This window comes from Lissotriton vulgaris, chromosome 10 (genome assembly GCF_964263255.1).
Source record: "Lissotriton vulgaris chromosome 10, aLisVul1.2, whole genome shotgun sequence".
Classification (NCBI taxonomy): Eukaryota; Metazoa; Chordata; class Amphibia; order Caudata; family Salamandridae; genus Lissotriton; species Lissotriton vulgaris.
In genome coordinates, this window is record NC_141698.1 from 1,037,403,369 (window position 1) to 1,037,419,987 (window position 16,619).

Below are 16,619 nucleotides of genomic sequence, written 5' to 3' on the forward strand. Positions count from 1 at the left end.
ATTTGAGGGATGCTCTATTTGAGAGAAAGTACTTTGCACAAAGGCCAGGATCCATCTCACAGGCTCACATAGAATATGTTGAAGGACCACTTGAGTAGGAGGCCGCAGAATCTGATTCCCAAAGTCTGAAGACACACATCTCCAGCTGATTATCCATACCCAGCAGGCTTCACATGTAGGTGTGTGTGTGGCACTGTACAACACAACACAAATACAACACAAACACCTCTCCAGACGTAAATGCCATACAGCCTGTCACCTTGGAAATACCTCTGGCTAAGATAATCAAAACCCCATAGTAGGTTTACCACAATGTGACCCCAGAGTTGAGAACATTGTCAGAGAACAGACCAGCCTTTCTTCTGAGTTCCGTAGCATATTCATGTGGCCTGGTCCACTCTACAGCACAGAATTCACACCCAACTGTAGTCACAGGCCATTGATTGTCGACAATCAGTAAATGAGTTCAGGTGACATCTGTGTGAATAAAAAGTAGGACTGGGCACAATTTAAATTATGCCTGAGTAATTGGCATCATTTTGGTAATTTCACGGAAACCGTTTTAACATGAGATGCACCATGCAGGTAGTTTTTTAAATGCATGCAGTATTTCAGGTAGATTTCTTTTCCCACGCAGATTATTTTAATGATTTGTGAGAAAAAAAACAACAAACCTGAATGCAGATGGCAGCATTCTGAATGCTTGCAACCACAAATCAGCTCACAATTTAATTTTTGAGTTGGATTTTTACTCGACAGACCATTTGGGTATTTTTTTGAGTGCGAGATGCTTTTCACATACTTATGCAAAATTGTGCTGTAATATAGACTTGAAAAAATGTGACCAGGTATCATTGGTGAGGCAAAAGCTTGGCTGGTGGCCTGTGAATAAAAGTATCTCTTTCAAGACATTATACCTTATGCACTGAAGGGGCAATTCAAATAAAAGCAATACATCTGCTCCCGTACAAGTAATCGAATTAATGGTTGTGGATTTATTACTTATTGGGAGTCAAAAACATTCCCAGTAGGATGTGTTGGAAGCTGTGACAGGTGCAGGTTTCCAGGTGTACTACTTGGAATGTCAGGTGACAAGTTCCCAGGGCTTCCATTTCAACAGTGCACCATCCTACATAGTATTGACTTCAGAACTTAGTAAACAGTGTCCAATGTGCCAATGTACATTTCTTTTTCTCTTCTCTCCTCTCCTTTCCACTCCTCCCCTTTCCTCTCCTCTCCTCTTCTCTTCTTCTCTTTTTCTCCACACAAAACAGATTTCTTCCTAGTGCATAAAACCTTTTTCCCTATATCCCCACCAAAGTTAGGGGATGATCCTTTCTGCTTCCCTTCCCTTCCTGTAGTCAACTTGGTGGAAAAGAGTCTAATAGAATATTGTGAATGCCCAAAAGAATACATTTGTGGATGTTCACAGACTTATAGGGTAAACAATGCCTTGTTCTGCTCACTTCTTATTCCTTGCCAGATACCTCCTCGGATTTCTCTGCACAAATGGTGGAGAATTACACTGGGGTACCGTCATTTTTATAAATGTCTACAAGGTATAAATGAAGGCACTTTTGGTCATAATCATACGTACATGGCTAAAAATCCCCTTCTAAATATCCCCAAAATGTTTTTATGGCACTGGTAATTCCAATTTTAGCTAAGAGTCTCTAAATATTTGTCTGCCAAACTTCTCTCTTTAGTCTTTTATCCTTAGTGAGTAATCAGACGTGTACCTGATTATTACACTACACATCTGGGGGTACATTATCAAGAGCAGGCGATAAAATTATCGCCGCTTTATCGGCAGGAAACTGCTGCTAAAGTGGTGATAATAGGCTTAATAATATGCCCTTGTGAATTCCCATAGCAGCCCAGGTTAACACCAGAACCCATCTCGTCACGTAAGAGCGGCGCATCCCTGGAGTCACGTCGCCAATGCAATGCAACTCCAGTAATGCTCAGGGCCACCCAATACTTAACATGCTGTGTCAGTCCTTACGCCTGCTTCAAGCAGGCATAAGGAATTGAATTGACGTAGCAGCGTCGCAGAAGTGCCTCCGTTAAATCTTGTAGATTTCACGCAGGCAATTTTGCGAGGCGCACAGCCGCCGGACCGCCCACCCTGCGTACTAGGAACGCACCCATTGTGGTGCAGGCCCATGGCTTTATAACGTGACGCATCTCCCTAGATGCGTCATGCTGTAAATGACTCGCAGGGATGCGCCACGTTTACGCCGCTGTTGCATCACGCAAGGCAACGTAAACGTGGCGCAAGGGGCTTGTAAATGTAATCTGCCCCCTAGTGTCTAGCATTACGCAGTTCTGTAAAGTACACTCATACATAATAGTTACTCAGGCCAATGAGACCACAAAATAGAAAACAAATAAGCATAGTAGCAACCCCACTGAGAAGGAGAGCAGTGCACCTGAAATGCACAGAAGATTTTGGAATATAATTTAACTACAATGTAATCGTCATCAGCGGCATTATTGGCTTGCTCCATGTAAAAAACAAATATTTGCAATACAACAACACAGAGCAGGAGAAAACATCATAGTAGTGAATGATGAAATGGCTACTACTACTCACCAAGCCCGGGGATCTCCAAGCCGAGCTGGTCCAGCAGGTCGCGCTCCCGGTCCAGGAGGTCCGTCCAGCGATGGGTGACCTGGCTGTAGGTGCGCTGGACCCCGTAGAGGTGGGATATGGCCCAGCACACCTTCTCCCACCGCTTCCGGCGCTCCCGGATGTTGTAGCCGCCGGCCGCGATCCTGCCGCCTCCCGCGATGGTCCTGGGCAGGCGGCGCTGGACGAAGTAGACCAGCGCGCCCACTTCCTCCGGGCTGAAGATCTCCCGTCGCATCACCTGCTCCCCCCTCAATCGACCGCATGGTGTCCTGGCACGGGGTCCAGGACTCCTCCTCCCCGCCGCCGCTGCCGCCCTCAAGTGCCTGGGCAGCTTCACGGCGCCTGGCCTCACCATGGTCTGGGCAGGTAAGGTAGGAAGTAGAAAATTAAGAAGGAATAGGATAGGGAAGAAGAAAAGAAAAGAGTTTAAAAAAGTAGTTTAAAAGTAAAGAAAAATAGCAGAAAAGACAAAAATATACAGCTAGGAAAAGAGAGGGATAGATAAGAAGCAAAATCGTTAAAAAAAACTGAAAACAAGCAAAGGATGGCAAAGATAGCAAGAGGATTAAACACCATGCCCAGACACAGGAAATGAATGAAAAACAAGATGGCCGGAGCCCGTTCACGAGCACGAAAGTAATTTCGCACGAGATTTTCCTCTCGATCTCGTGCGAACTTGTACTCACAATGCGCTTACTGTGCAAGATTATACATAGCGGGCGGAAACGGAAATACGTCACGCAAACAAAATGGCCGCGCCCGTACTCGACCTTGGGGTAAATTTGCGTGTTGCGCTGCAAGCGGCTCGCGAATACTGCAAAAAAACTCGCGAAACAACAAGCCGCAAAAAATATAAAGCTCATTCGCACGAATTGGCGGCTTCCGAGGTCGGTTTCGCATGACGCCGCGCCCCGCGAATAGCGCGAAAAAGCCGAAAAACGATTTTTGCAAAAGCAAAAGCAATGAGCAGGTGCAAAAGGTCAACCTCATGATTTGTAACGATTCCCTGTAGTGCTTCCTGAGGGGGCCCTCCAGAATTCGGTTGCCTGCTTGCAACTATTGTGTGACCCTGCTCTGACCTTAACTGTATGCCACAAAGGTCCTGATTTACAGCTAAGGGAGCAGGTGCCAGGCTGGAACTTCAAATTCAGTGACACATTAATTAGCCCCTAATTCATTATTGTCAGTTGGGGCAGGGCAGGTGTTGTTAATAAACTAACCCCAAATTAATTCATGTCAGTTCAAGCAGGGCAGGTGGGCTTGCTTTTCCCCCCCATCTTCTACAGTGATGATGAACCAGAGGGTGGCATTGATGTAACAGAGGGTGGCATGGGTCAAAGAGAGGGTGGCAGTGGTGAAACAGAGGGTGCTGGGAGGCTGTGATGATGAACCAGACGTAGAAACAACATAGTCGCGACCGTTGCGAGCCGACAAGTAAGTTCGCAATTGCGAACTAGTACCAAATCCTTGCGAACTGGCAGAAACACTTGCGAACACAAAAAATAAATCCGCAAATTCACGAGAATTCGCGGATTTTGCGGATTGCAAGTTCCCAAATCCGCAAAATTCACGAACGCGAGATTCGCAAAATTCGCCCATGCTTATGCACAATACCACTCAAAAGACTCACCAGGATTGTCGTTGAGAGCCATGCAGGAGCTGTGGAGGTATCGGGAAACGTTTTCTGCTACGGCTGCCCCATTGTAAGTGTCACTGAAGATGTCTCCCCTGCTAGGCAGCCAGTCTAGGCTCAGGATGCAGGCAGCCAGTCACTGGTTGTTAACACAATTCAAGTCATCTATCTATCTATATAAAAACGAAAGTAAGTCTGTTTGTCCTTTATGCATTACTACACCATTCATCCGATTGCCATGAAACTTTGGGAAGTTGTTGAGTACACTCCCGCGAAGGTTTCCGGCAAAAGAAAAAGAAAAAAATTGTTAAAAATTGTTGAGTACAATCCCGTGAAGGTTTCTGGCAAATAAAAAAGAAAAATGTGTTAAATATCGGCCCCCGGCTCCCCAGGGCCCTCATAATCTTTCCAATACTGAACGTTTACAGTTTGCGACTCGCTTTTGCAATGACCATCAACAAAGCACAAGGACAATCGCTGCAAGTGTGTGGACTAGATTTGGAGAATCCGTGCTTCTCACATGGACAACTGTATGTGGCCAGCTCACGCATCGGAAAACCTTCTGATTTATTTGTGTACGCACCAGACGGAAAAACAAAAAATACCGTGTATCCACAAGCACTCGAATAAATAAACAGAATTAAAACAACGCTTTAAAATGTTTTCCATATTAAAATGAATAAGTTTCAATAAAAATGACACAATGTAAATTGAATGTTATCATAACAAGTTTTCCTTAAATTTCCTTTCTTCTCAGATCGCAGCAACACGCGACGGGTAATAGTAGGTAATAAAACAGTATGCCAATATTAATCACAAAATTACAATATTTATATATTCAATCGAGGAATGCACCAATGAGAGATGTGGCAGTTATTCATCATTCAAAATGTTTATATTTTATGTAGAAAATATTTAATAAAACATATATTAGTATTTTTATACATTGAGTACCGAGCACCATACGAAAAGTAGAGCACCTTTGGCTAAAAAACAGGATTCACTAGGCTTTGCTGGGGAGCTCCTGTGTGTGTGCTGTTGCTTTCAATACAGGAAGCAAACTCGAAACCTGCCACTTCCCACTGAAGACGGGTAACCACCCGGAAACACAGTGTCCAGGAGTTCACAAAAGTACCCGCGGTGAGAGCCCCAACGGATGGGAACACTTCTCTACTTGTGAGATACTGAAACTGTCATGAACTGCATTTACTAGAATCTAATGAGGAACTTTTACAGAGTTTTGCTGCGATGCCAGCAATGTGCCCCCTCCTTCCATTGTGATATGGTACAAAATGTCAAATGGAAAAACCCAGGGGCATTTTATCAAGGACTGCGTTAAAATTATCGCTGGTTTAGCGGCAGAAAACTGCTGCTAAAGCAGCGGTAATGGGCTTGATAATATGCCCTGGAGAATTCCAATAGAAACCCATGTTGACACCAGAACATGGACTTCTATTGGAATTCTCAAGGGCATATTATCAAGGCCATTATCGCCGCTTAACCGGCGAGAATTTTTAACACCGTTCTTGATGATATGCCCCTCAGACTTCCCCGGTGAGGACACCACTATTAATAATGTGTTGGCTGAGAAGAAACAGGACTGCAACTTCTTGAAAGTCATCAGATGTACCAGTGCCTCTGCATGTCTCATGGGGGAATATGGCTCACTATGACACCCCAGAGAATGATAGGAAGGGTTTTGAAAGGGAGACTTTCAGATATACCAATGGCCTACAGTGGGTTTTGAGTGGAGGGCCTCTGTCAAGACCCTGAAGTACAGCTACCAGAAAGGTGTCCTTTGGATTCTTCTATAGCACCCTTCTCCAACCAGTAGCTTGTGAGCCACTGGTAGCTCTCCAGTTACCTTTAGGTAGCTCTATTGTGTACAGCACAGCTTACTAAATTAAAAGCTTTGATTGGTTACATTAATATACGTATATCAAAAATTGAAAAGCATGTATTTGAGATGACAATATAAGTGGTTTCAGGACTCCTTAGCTGGTATTTGGAGAAAAATAGTTGAATAGCCCAAAAATATTTAAAGCTGATATATGATAGATCAATCATGTGGCGCTTGGAAGACTTTATTCCCAATAATATTACTGTGGTACAAAGGGCAGTCCAGCTGTGGCTGATATGCATTGCCCACATAGAGGCATTCCACATATAATGTTACCACTGGCAAGCCTGCCTGATGAATAGGGTGACCACTGCTCGTAATCTTGCATTTGGTGGCTATGAATAGAATCTTGCCCTCATGTCATCACTATTACAACACTTATAATAATAGTAGCTTGAGATGATTGAACTTAAGTAGCTCTTATTACAGAAAAGTTTGGAGATCCCTGTTCTATAGACTGACAAACTCAACCTCTAATACAAGAGAGATCAGTGGCTCTAGCTTTTGGCAATTTATTAGCGGTGTGCTAAATCTGCGTAATTATACAAAAAAATGGAAAAATTATGAGAAAATTCATGTAATTACAGGAAATGCAACTCCATCATTCAGAGCTATATTTCAGTGCAAAATGTGTCCTTGCTCCAAAAATTAACACAAGGATGAATTTCGTTCTAAAAAAAATAGCGTGAACGAAAGCTGCTTGTGTTTAGGTTGTTATGACGTTCCTACACTCCTGTGTTATGAGATTACTGTGAATGTTAGCAAAATTACATAATTACGCGAATGGCAGTTTATGGATACATTTTATTTTTTGAAACTAGACTCACAGCATCCCCTAGTCAATCACTGTAAGACAGGAGCGGCCCATGCAGGTAAGAGCGGTAGGGCCGGGTTGGGGGGAGATTTGACAGACGACCATGCAGGAAAATTAAATAAATAAAAAATGTTCCCTCGTCGCCTGCCAAATCCCCCCCCACCCCCCCCCCCCCCCCCCCCCGGCACGAGGGCCCAGCGCTCTTACCTGCAGGGCAGTGGCTGCTGTACGATCTAACTCCAAGTTACAAATGTGCACCTTCCTGAAAATTATAAATTTACCTAGTCTGAAAATCCCCTAAATCCCAGTGCCTTAATCTGACAGTTTGGGAGATGTGTCTCTGAATATATCTCACCAAGCCTCAAACTCATAATAACTTACAGAGCCCCACAAGAATTACAAGTCCCTATTTATCACAATGTTCAAACATTCCACATTTTGGGGGATGCTCTGTTTGAGAGAAAGTACTTTGCACCAAGGCCAGGATCCATCTCACAGGTTCACATAGAATATGTTGCAGGACCACTTGAGTAGGAGGCCGCAGAATCTGATTCCCAAAGTCTGAAGACACACATCTCCAGCTGATTATCCATACCCAGCAGGCTTCACATGTAGGTGTGTGTCTGGCACTGTACAACACAACACAAATACAACACAAACACCTCTCCAGACGTAAATGCCATGCAGTCTGTCACCTTGTAAATACCTCTGGCTAAGATAATCAAAACCCCATAGTAAGTTTACCACAATGTGACCCCAAAGTTGAGAACATTGTCAGAGAACAGATCAGACTTTCTGCAGAGTTCCATAGCATATTCATGCGGCCTGGTCCACTGTACAGCACAGAATTCACACCCAACTGTAGTCACAGGCCATTGATTGTCCACAATCAGTGAATGAGTTCAGCTGACATCTGTGGGAATAAAAAGTAGGACTGGGTACAATTTGAATTATGCCTGAGTAATTGGCATCATTTTGCTAATTTCACGTAATTTCATGGAACAGTTTTAACATGAAATGCACCAGGCAGGTAATTTTTGTAATGCATGCATTATTTCAGGTTGACTTCTTTTCCCAAGCTGAACATTTTGATGATTTGTGAGAGCAAAACCACACACCTGAATGCGTCCGGCAGCATTCTGAATGCTCGCAACCACAAATCAGCTAAAAATAACAATTGTGAGCTGAATTTTTACTCAACAGACCATTCGGGTATTTTTTTGAGTGGAAGATGCATTTCACATAATTATGCATCATTTTGCGTAATTGTGCTGTAATATAGACTTGAAAAACTTTGACTAGGTATAATTGGTGAGGCAAAAGCTTGACTTGTGGCCTGTAAAAGAGTTTCTCTTTCGAACCATTCTACTTTATGCATGGAGGCAGCAATTACATTAAAAGCAGTATCTCTGGCGTGGCCAAGATGGCGGCGGAGTAGGACATCTATCCGAGTCCCTCCGGCGCCGTAACAACTAAAGCTTTGTACAGCATCTCCCTGGGCCATCATCCACCTGTGGCTGCCCGCTTATATGCTCTCTGTTGCGGCGCCGCCCGACTGGTGCCTTCATCTGCCCCGCCGAGTCGGGATTCAGGGAGTTCAGCGAGGCGGACTGCGGAAGCTGCCGGAGGGCCTGGAGGCAGACGGCCCGGCCGTGGAGGGAGCGGAGCGGCCTGGCTGCTTCCCGGGCCGGGGCTGACGATCGGAGTGCCACCGTGGGCTGAGGCCGGTAGCGGACCGAACCTGACGCCTCGGGGGACGAGTTGTTGGCTGCCCGTACCGGGTTGGAGGACGAGACCCGCTGGAGCCGGCTGCCGGCCTGGGGACGCAGGGGCGCGGCAGTGCTGGCTACTTGAGGCTGGGGCTTTGGGGCCTAGTGGGCCTGCTCTCGCGGCCCGTCGCCTTGGGGACTGCTGCTGTGACCCGACGACGACGGAACCCCTTACACCCGGCTGCGGGTGAACATTTGCGGGCGGGGCCTCGTGGTTCAGGAGCCCCGATTCGCCCGCTGTGGGCGCTGGCTGTGCGTGGTCGACGCGGGCCGCGAAGCTGCCTTGGGCCTAACCTGACGGGCCTACGATTTGGAGCGGCCTGTGGGCTAAGAGGGACGACCCTACGAGGCCTGCCTAGAGTGATCCTTTGAAGTGAGGTGAGAGGAGAGGAAAAGGGAGGCGGCGGACCTGATACTAGTGGAGCAGAAGAGTGGTGACCTGGTGGTCAGCACTTTAGAGGTGACTTGAGGCAGCTGGCGGCTGGTGCGACCTGACACTTTGAGTGGGGGCCCTGGCAGGGGGCTCGACATCATACCGCGCTTGTACGCTTGAATCGGAGCTGAGGCTCGGCAGACACGTGGGGCTCGGGGGACCCGGTGGCTGGAGCTAGGACACCCCTTACTGGATCCCTGTGCCCGTGACCGGCGACTGGGGCCATTTGGATGACCTGCACCCTGTTGTGGCCCTGGTCGGTGGATCGATGCGCGGCATAGCCTGACCGCCCTTCACGCTGGGAGTACCCTGAACGATTGGGGCACTTGGTCACATGTGGTTCAGCCTTGGGCGCTAGTGGGGCCCGCCGGATCTTGCTGGGCCTGGAGGAAGCTTGGTCCCTCTTGCGGCAACTATCACCAGGGGGGCCCCCGGGTGGGAGTGCCCGCCGCGAGTGGAGTGGAGGACTTGATAGCCGCTGGTCATTTGGGGGTCCCGCACCATCCTCTTGTACTTGTAGGACCATCCTCCTAGCTGGACCGCAGCTGCTTCTGGTGACTTTGAGAGCCTGGCATCTGGCGTATTTGGCGGAGAGGCCTAACCTGACGACGGAGCGGATCGGACGTTGGCACAGCGGGAGTGGGACGAAGCAATGTCCAACAAAGCCCGTAAAGACAAACCTGGCAAAGATGTCCCCCCGAGGGGTAACCAGCAGGCGTCGCCACCTGGCCCCAGCACCTCACCTGGAAGGAAGGATGATGAGGCACCTGCAACTAAAGCCTTTATGCTGGAGCTCTTCTCTGCCATAAAAGAAGACATTTCCAAGCTCCGCACACAGCTGGCTTCGGATCTCCGCGAGGTGAGGAGAGATGTGGATGGCATTGGAGAAAGGGTGGCTACTTTGGAAGAGCATGACTTGGGCCTGGCTGGAGATGTCCACCAACTTCAGCAAGACGTCCTCCGGCTTACGGAGCAGAATCTAGACCTCCAGGCCCACGCGGAAGACCTGGAGAACAGGTCCCGACGGAATAACATTCGCATTAGAGCAGTTCCATGGGACGGAGAAGCTGGAGACTTGCGGGAATATGTCGAGGCTCTCTACCTGCAGATCCTGGGAGAGAAGGATCTCCATGAAATCCACATGGACAGGGTCCATAGAGTTGGCTTACAGAGGGGAGCGGGGGCCCCCCCGCCTGATATCCTGGTCTGCATTCACGACTTCCAGCTGAAGGAACGTATTCTCCGAAAGGCCTGTGGGATGGCCTCGTTGCAATTTCGGGACCTCCGTCCCCAGCTGTTTCAGGACCTGGCGGAACTCGACGCTTCAAAAACGACGTGAGTTCTGACCGGTGACGGCCTTCCTGCATGATCAAAATGTGGCCTACTCCTGGGGCCATCCATTCCGCCTGATCTTTAGGTGGCAGAATAGGCTGGTCCAGGTCAGATCGCTGAAGGATGCCAAGGACCTCCTGGGCCTAAGTGATGCCCCTGCCTCCCCCGCTGGGGGGGGGGTTCTCCAGCGAGACGGAGACGGTGCTCATCTTCCTGGCAAAGAGTGGGCCGGGCTGCGGCTTCGGGGAGACCTGATCCATCAGTCAGCCTACAGGAAAGAGGTGCAGCCGTTGCCTCTGTTGCAACTGCGACGGAGTCGCCAACGCGGGACAGCTCTGGAGCAGCATGAACCCGGAGGTAAAGGTCAGCTGGCTCCGGAGGGGCACCCCCCTCCCTTCTTCAGGTACCGTGGGTATTTATGTACTTTTGTGAAGACACCCCGGTCCTGGGTTCTGGGAGATCACTGACTGTTACCACGACACCCAGTCTTCGGAGGACACCTCTTGACGTCCACAATTTGGGACTATCGGATTCTCCGATTTGTTATATTAGTTTCTTACTGAGACTCTTCATTGCTGGACTTGGGAATGTTGGTTTAATATTCAGTCTCTTGAGTTGTGGGGTGGGGTGGGAGGTTGGGTGGGACGTTGGGGTTGTGGGGAGAGTAGGGAGTTAGGGAGCCAGTGGTGGTGGCTTGGATGTATGTATGATTTTGGTTCCCGCATTATGGTGTGCTATATTTTTGCGTGATGTTCCACTGGGTTTGAATTTAGCTATGCTGACGATTTGCTGTGGGGTAGCTGTGGCTTTGCTTACTGCGCACTGTGGGGGCTCTGATGTGGGGAGTGGTGGTGAGGAAGGGTGGGCTAGACGAAGGCCAGAGGCAGGGTTATGGGGCAACAGTGGTCCTGGGGGGGATGTGGTGAAGGGATCGAGATGCTGGGCGAGATGCATTGATCTTGTTTCTGATCTGGGTACTGCTTCTTGCTGCTACACCCCATGGCAATTGGGGTGCAGGCGGGGAGGGGAGGGGACGTTGGGACTATCTATGGAGTGCATGCGGGAAGGGAGGGAAGGGATTGTTAACCTGTAATGCCGATTACTATAGGAACTTGGAATGTGAAAGGATTGAATTCCCCACAGAAACGCCAGAAAGTTTGGAAGTATATCAATGATCACCAGTTAGATGTGGTAGGTCTTCAGGAGACCCATCTGGCGAGGAGAGATGAGGGCCGCCTCAAAAATAGACAGTTTCCCCTAGTTTACAGGTCATCTGCCCCCACAAAGCACAGGGGCGTAGCCCTTCTCTTCCGCTCCGACCTCCACTTTTAGCCCATGGGTGTGAGTAGTGATAAGGAGGGTCGTTGGCTTATGGTTAGGGGCCTGCTTCGTGGCAGGCTTTGCACGTTCGCAGTCCTATATGCCCCGAATGTGGGACAAAATGGTTATATTCAAGAGCTCCTGCTGAGGGTGGAGGACTTTGTGGAGTGCGACCTGGTTCTAATGGGGGACTTAAATTTGGTCTGGGATAAGGAACTGGATAGCTCTCACCAACAGAGATCCGAGGCGGGTCTGTTCTCCCAAGAGACAAAGCAACTGTACGAGGACATGGGGCTAATAGATGGCTGGCATTCCCTTCTCCCGCACTCTCTGGATTTCACCTTTTTCTCGCATGTCCACCATTCTTATTCCCGCTTAGACCACATTTTTTTGAGTCATTCCCTTAGGGTGGAATATACGTGAAGCCATAATCTTCCCGCTCTCTGTTTCAGACCACAGCTTGCTCGCTCTCTGCCTCCATTGGCCGATGGCAGGAGATGGCCAACGCAAGTGGTATTTTCCGGCCTCTCTTGTCCGAGACGAGACTTCCTGCAAAAAAGTGCGCAAGGCAATCCGTGAGTTCTTTGAACTCAACCCAGTGCAGGACACGTCAGTGTTTACTACGTGGGACGCCTTTAAGGCATCTATGAGGGGCACTTGCTTGGCCCTCAATGCTAACCTTAACAGGCTGCGGCGACGGGAACGGGAAGAGTTAGAGAAGGAGCTCTCCGCTCTGGAACAGGCGCACAAATTGAACCCTTCCTGGCTGACGCTCCGCCCACTGTCTGCGGTCAGGGGGAAACTTAGGGCCCATTATAACAATAGAGCGGAGTTCACCCTACTGAAGTTGCGTCACCTTTCATATTCCCAAGGGAACAAGGTGGGGAGACACTTAGCTCGTCAACTTAGGGCCCAAAGAGTGAAGGAATACATGGGGGGAATCCGGGACCCATCCGGGACTGTGCAATATCGCGACAAGGTCAAGGCTGATATCTTCGGTGATTTCTACGCCTCACTCTACACGGGTGATGCCCTAGATCCCGAGAAACAAAGAAGCTTCTTGGGCGTCCTCCCATTGCCCCAGGTTTCCAATGAGTGGAATGAGTTACTGGCGGCCCCCTTCACCAGAGAGGAGGTCCTAGAGGCCATTAAGGCCTTGAAGCCCCATAAGGCGCCGGGGACGGATGGTTATACGGCCCTTTTTATCAGATCTTTACCACTGAAGTGAGTGACTTCCTGGTGCACCTCTTTAATGGTATGGCCGACTCCGGGGAAACATCAGGTACTATGGCGGAGGCCGTAATTTCGGTAATCCCCAAACCGGGGAAAGACCTATCCAAATGCTCCTCATATCGACCAATAGCCCTTCTCAATCTCGACGCCAAGCTATACTCATCTATCATTGCGAATAGGCTCCAGGACCTGATGCCGGCCCTTATACACCCAAATAAATCCGGATTCATTAAGGGTCGTCAGACTCACGATACTACCAGACGGGTGATACATCTAATAGAGAAAGCTAGTAGATTCAGGATCCCAGCGGTCCTGGTGGGCCTTGATGCAGAAAAGGCCTTCGACCGGGTTGATTGGGGCTTTCAGTTCCACACCCTGTTGGCCTTTGGCTTCTCGGCTAAACTTCTCTCGATGATCAGGGCGAACTACAGTAACCCCCGCTCTAGAGTGGCGGTTATTGGGCACTTGTCGGCTTTTTTCCCGTATTCTCGGGGCACCAGACAGGGCTGCCCCCTTTCCCCCCTTCTCTTCGCCCTGAGTATAGAGCCGTTAGCATTAGCTATACGGGAGCACCAGGAGATTTGGGGCATTCCCTTTACTGGGGAGCAGCACAAAATTACACTATTTGCGGATGACGTCCTCCTTTCCCTCATTGACCCGGCTCGGTCCATTCCGCACGTCCAGACCGCCCTGTCGCACTTCGAAGAGGTGGCAGGCTTTCGGGTTAATTATGACAAGTCCTATATTCTTAACCTCACACTTCCCTCACCGGAGGTGGACCGACTGCGGCCGCTCACGAACCTGGTGTGGGCATCCAGGTCCATCCAGTACTTGGGGATCCATTTGACCCCCACAATTGGGAAGCTGTACTCTGCGAATTTCCCCCCGTTATTGGCAGCGATTCAGGCCGACCTCTGCCGCTGGAAGCCAATGTATATATCGTGGTTGGGAAGGATACATGTGATTAAAATGACCCTGCTCCCCAAATTCCTGTATCTCTTCCAGGCTCTGCCTATCCCGCTAGAGATGGATTTCTTCCGGCGACTTAAAACACTACTGCTTCGTTTCGTCTGGCAGGGAGGTCGGGCACGCTTTTCCTTCACTACTCTCTGCCGATCGCGGAAAGAGGGTGGAGTGGGCCTCCCCGACATGCACCTATATTACAAAGCTGCTCAGCTACGAGTTATAGTGGAATGGTCCCAACAGACTTCGGAGAAACACTGGCTCCACATGGACAGGATTGTGGCGGGGAGAACGATATGGGACCTAGTGTGGAAGCTGAAAGGGGATAGGCCCAAAAATGCTTATATAAGTACTCACACTAGCACTACCCTGAAAGTGTGGGACACGGTATCTGGTGATGATCGGTGGACATCATTCCTGTCACCCTTCACGCCCTTGCACTTCAACCCAGCTTTCCCGCCTGCCCTGCGGGAGGGCCCCTTTGATGCATGGAGAGAGTAGGGCTGCCATGCGCTCATGCACTTGTTCCACGGCTCTGCCCCACTCACCTTTGAGAACTGCATACGGAACTATGGGGTCCCTGCGTCGGAACGGTTCCACTATGTCCAGCTAATCCATTGGGCCATGTCTCTTGCAGTCGGTGATGCAGCCACGAGACCGCCATCCCCATTTGAGGCTTTCTTGTCCCGGACGTCCGCCATGAAGGGGGTCATCTCCTTTCTCTATAACTTCCTTCTCTCTACCACCGCATCGCCAAGGACGAGATATATCGGTCTCTGGGAGGACCTCCAGGAGCGCAATATTTCAGATGTGGAATGGTCACACCTTTGGCATGACATCGCTACGCATAATCACTCGGTGGAACTCAGGGAGGCACACCTTAAGACGCTCATGGATTGGTACCTATACCCAGCCAAACTGCATCGGATATTTCCGAATTCTTCGGATAGGTGCTGGAGGGGCTGTGGCCTTCTGGGGGACTTCCGCCATATATGGTGGGACTGTCCGGTCATCTGCCCGTACTGGGAGGAGATCCTGTCCCATATGAAGGAGCTCTTAGGATACCCAATTGCTGACTCGATGGCTCACATTTTGCTGTGCCTTCGGGACCCAGATCTAGAACATCAGACTAGAGCGGACAAAAAAATCCTATGGCTGTGTATCGGTGCTGCAAAACTTACTCTGGCTGCGGCCTGGAAGAAACCGGAGGCCCCGGCGATCTCCCAATGGCATACGAGGCTGTGGAGGCTATTGAGTTTGGAGCGCATGGCGGATATCTTCCTGGGGGACTTCAAGAACTTCATGTTCCGCTGGGGCCCCATGGTCCGCTTTCTCTCTAAAGGGCTGCCATCAGCGATATGCACGTCCACGGTCAATCAATCAATCAAAGCATTTGTACAGCTCGCTACTCACCCGGAGGGTCTCAAGGCGCTTGGGGAGGGGGGGTCCGCTACTGCTCGAGCATCCAGGTCTTGAGTTGCTTCCTGAAGGCGAGGTGGTCTTGGGTCAGGCGGAGGTGGGTGGGGAGGGAGTTCCACATCTTGGCGGCCAGGTAGGAGAAGGATCTGCCTCCCGTTGTGGCTCTTCAGATGCGGGGGACGGCGGCGAGGGCGTGGCTGGTCGATCGAAGCTGGCGGGTGGGAGTGTAGAAGTGAAGGCGGTCGTTGAGGTATCTTGGGCCTTGGATGTGGAGAGCTTTGTGTGCGTGGGTGAGGAGTCGGAACGTGATTCTCTTGTTGACGGGGAGCCAGTGCAGGTCTCAGGTGTGTGGAGATGTGGCTGTGTCGGGGGATGTCCAGGATGAGTCGTGCTGAGGCGTTCTGAATCCGCTGGAGTCTTTTCTGGAGTTTTGCAGTGGTTCCGGTGTAGAGGGAGTTGCCGTAGTCCAGTCGGCTGGTGATGAGTGCCTGGGTGGTTTCGGTGGGGATCCACCGGAAGATCTTCCGTAGCATGCGTAGGATGTTGAAGCACGACGAGGAGACGGCGTTGACTTGTCTGGTCATGGAGATGGAGGAGTCCAGGATGAAGCCCAGGTTGCGTGCGTGGTCCGTTGGTTTGGGTGCGCTGCCCAGGGCCGGGGGCCACCAGGAGTCGTCCCAGGCAGATGGCGACGATCCCAGGATGAGGACTTCTGTCTTATCTGAGTTCAGTTTTAGGCGGCTGTTCATCATCCACTCGGCTACGTCTTTCATCCCTTCGTGTAGGTTGGTTCTGGCGGTGGCGGGGTCGTTGGTGAGGGAGAGGATCAGCTGGGTGTCGTCGGCGTAGGAGATGATGTTGAGGTTGTGTTGGCGTGCGATGGCCGCAAGGGGGCTCATGTAGATGTTGAACAGCGTGGGGCTGAGTGACGATCCTTGTGTTACGCCGCAGATGACTTCGGTGGCTTCTGATCTGAACGGGGGAAGGCGGACTCTCTGTGTCCTTCCGGCGAGGAAGGAGATGATCCATTCCACTGCCTTCTCTTGGATTCCGACGTTGCTGAGGCGCTGCACTAGGGTGCGGTGGCAGACAGTTTTGAACGCCGCGGAGAGGTCCAGGAGGATGAGGGCCGCTGTTTCACCGCTGTCGAGCAGGGCTCGGATGTCGT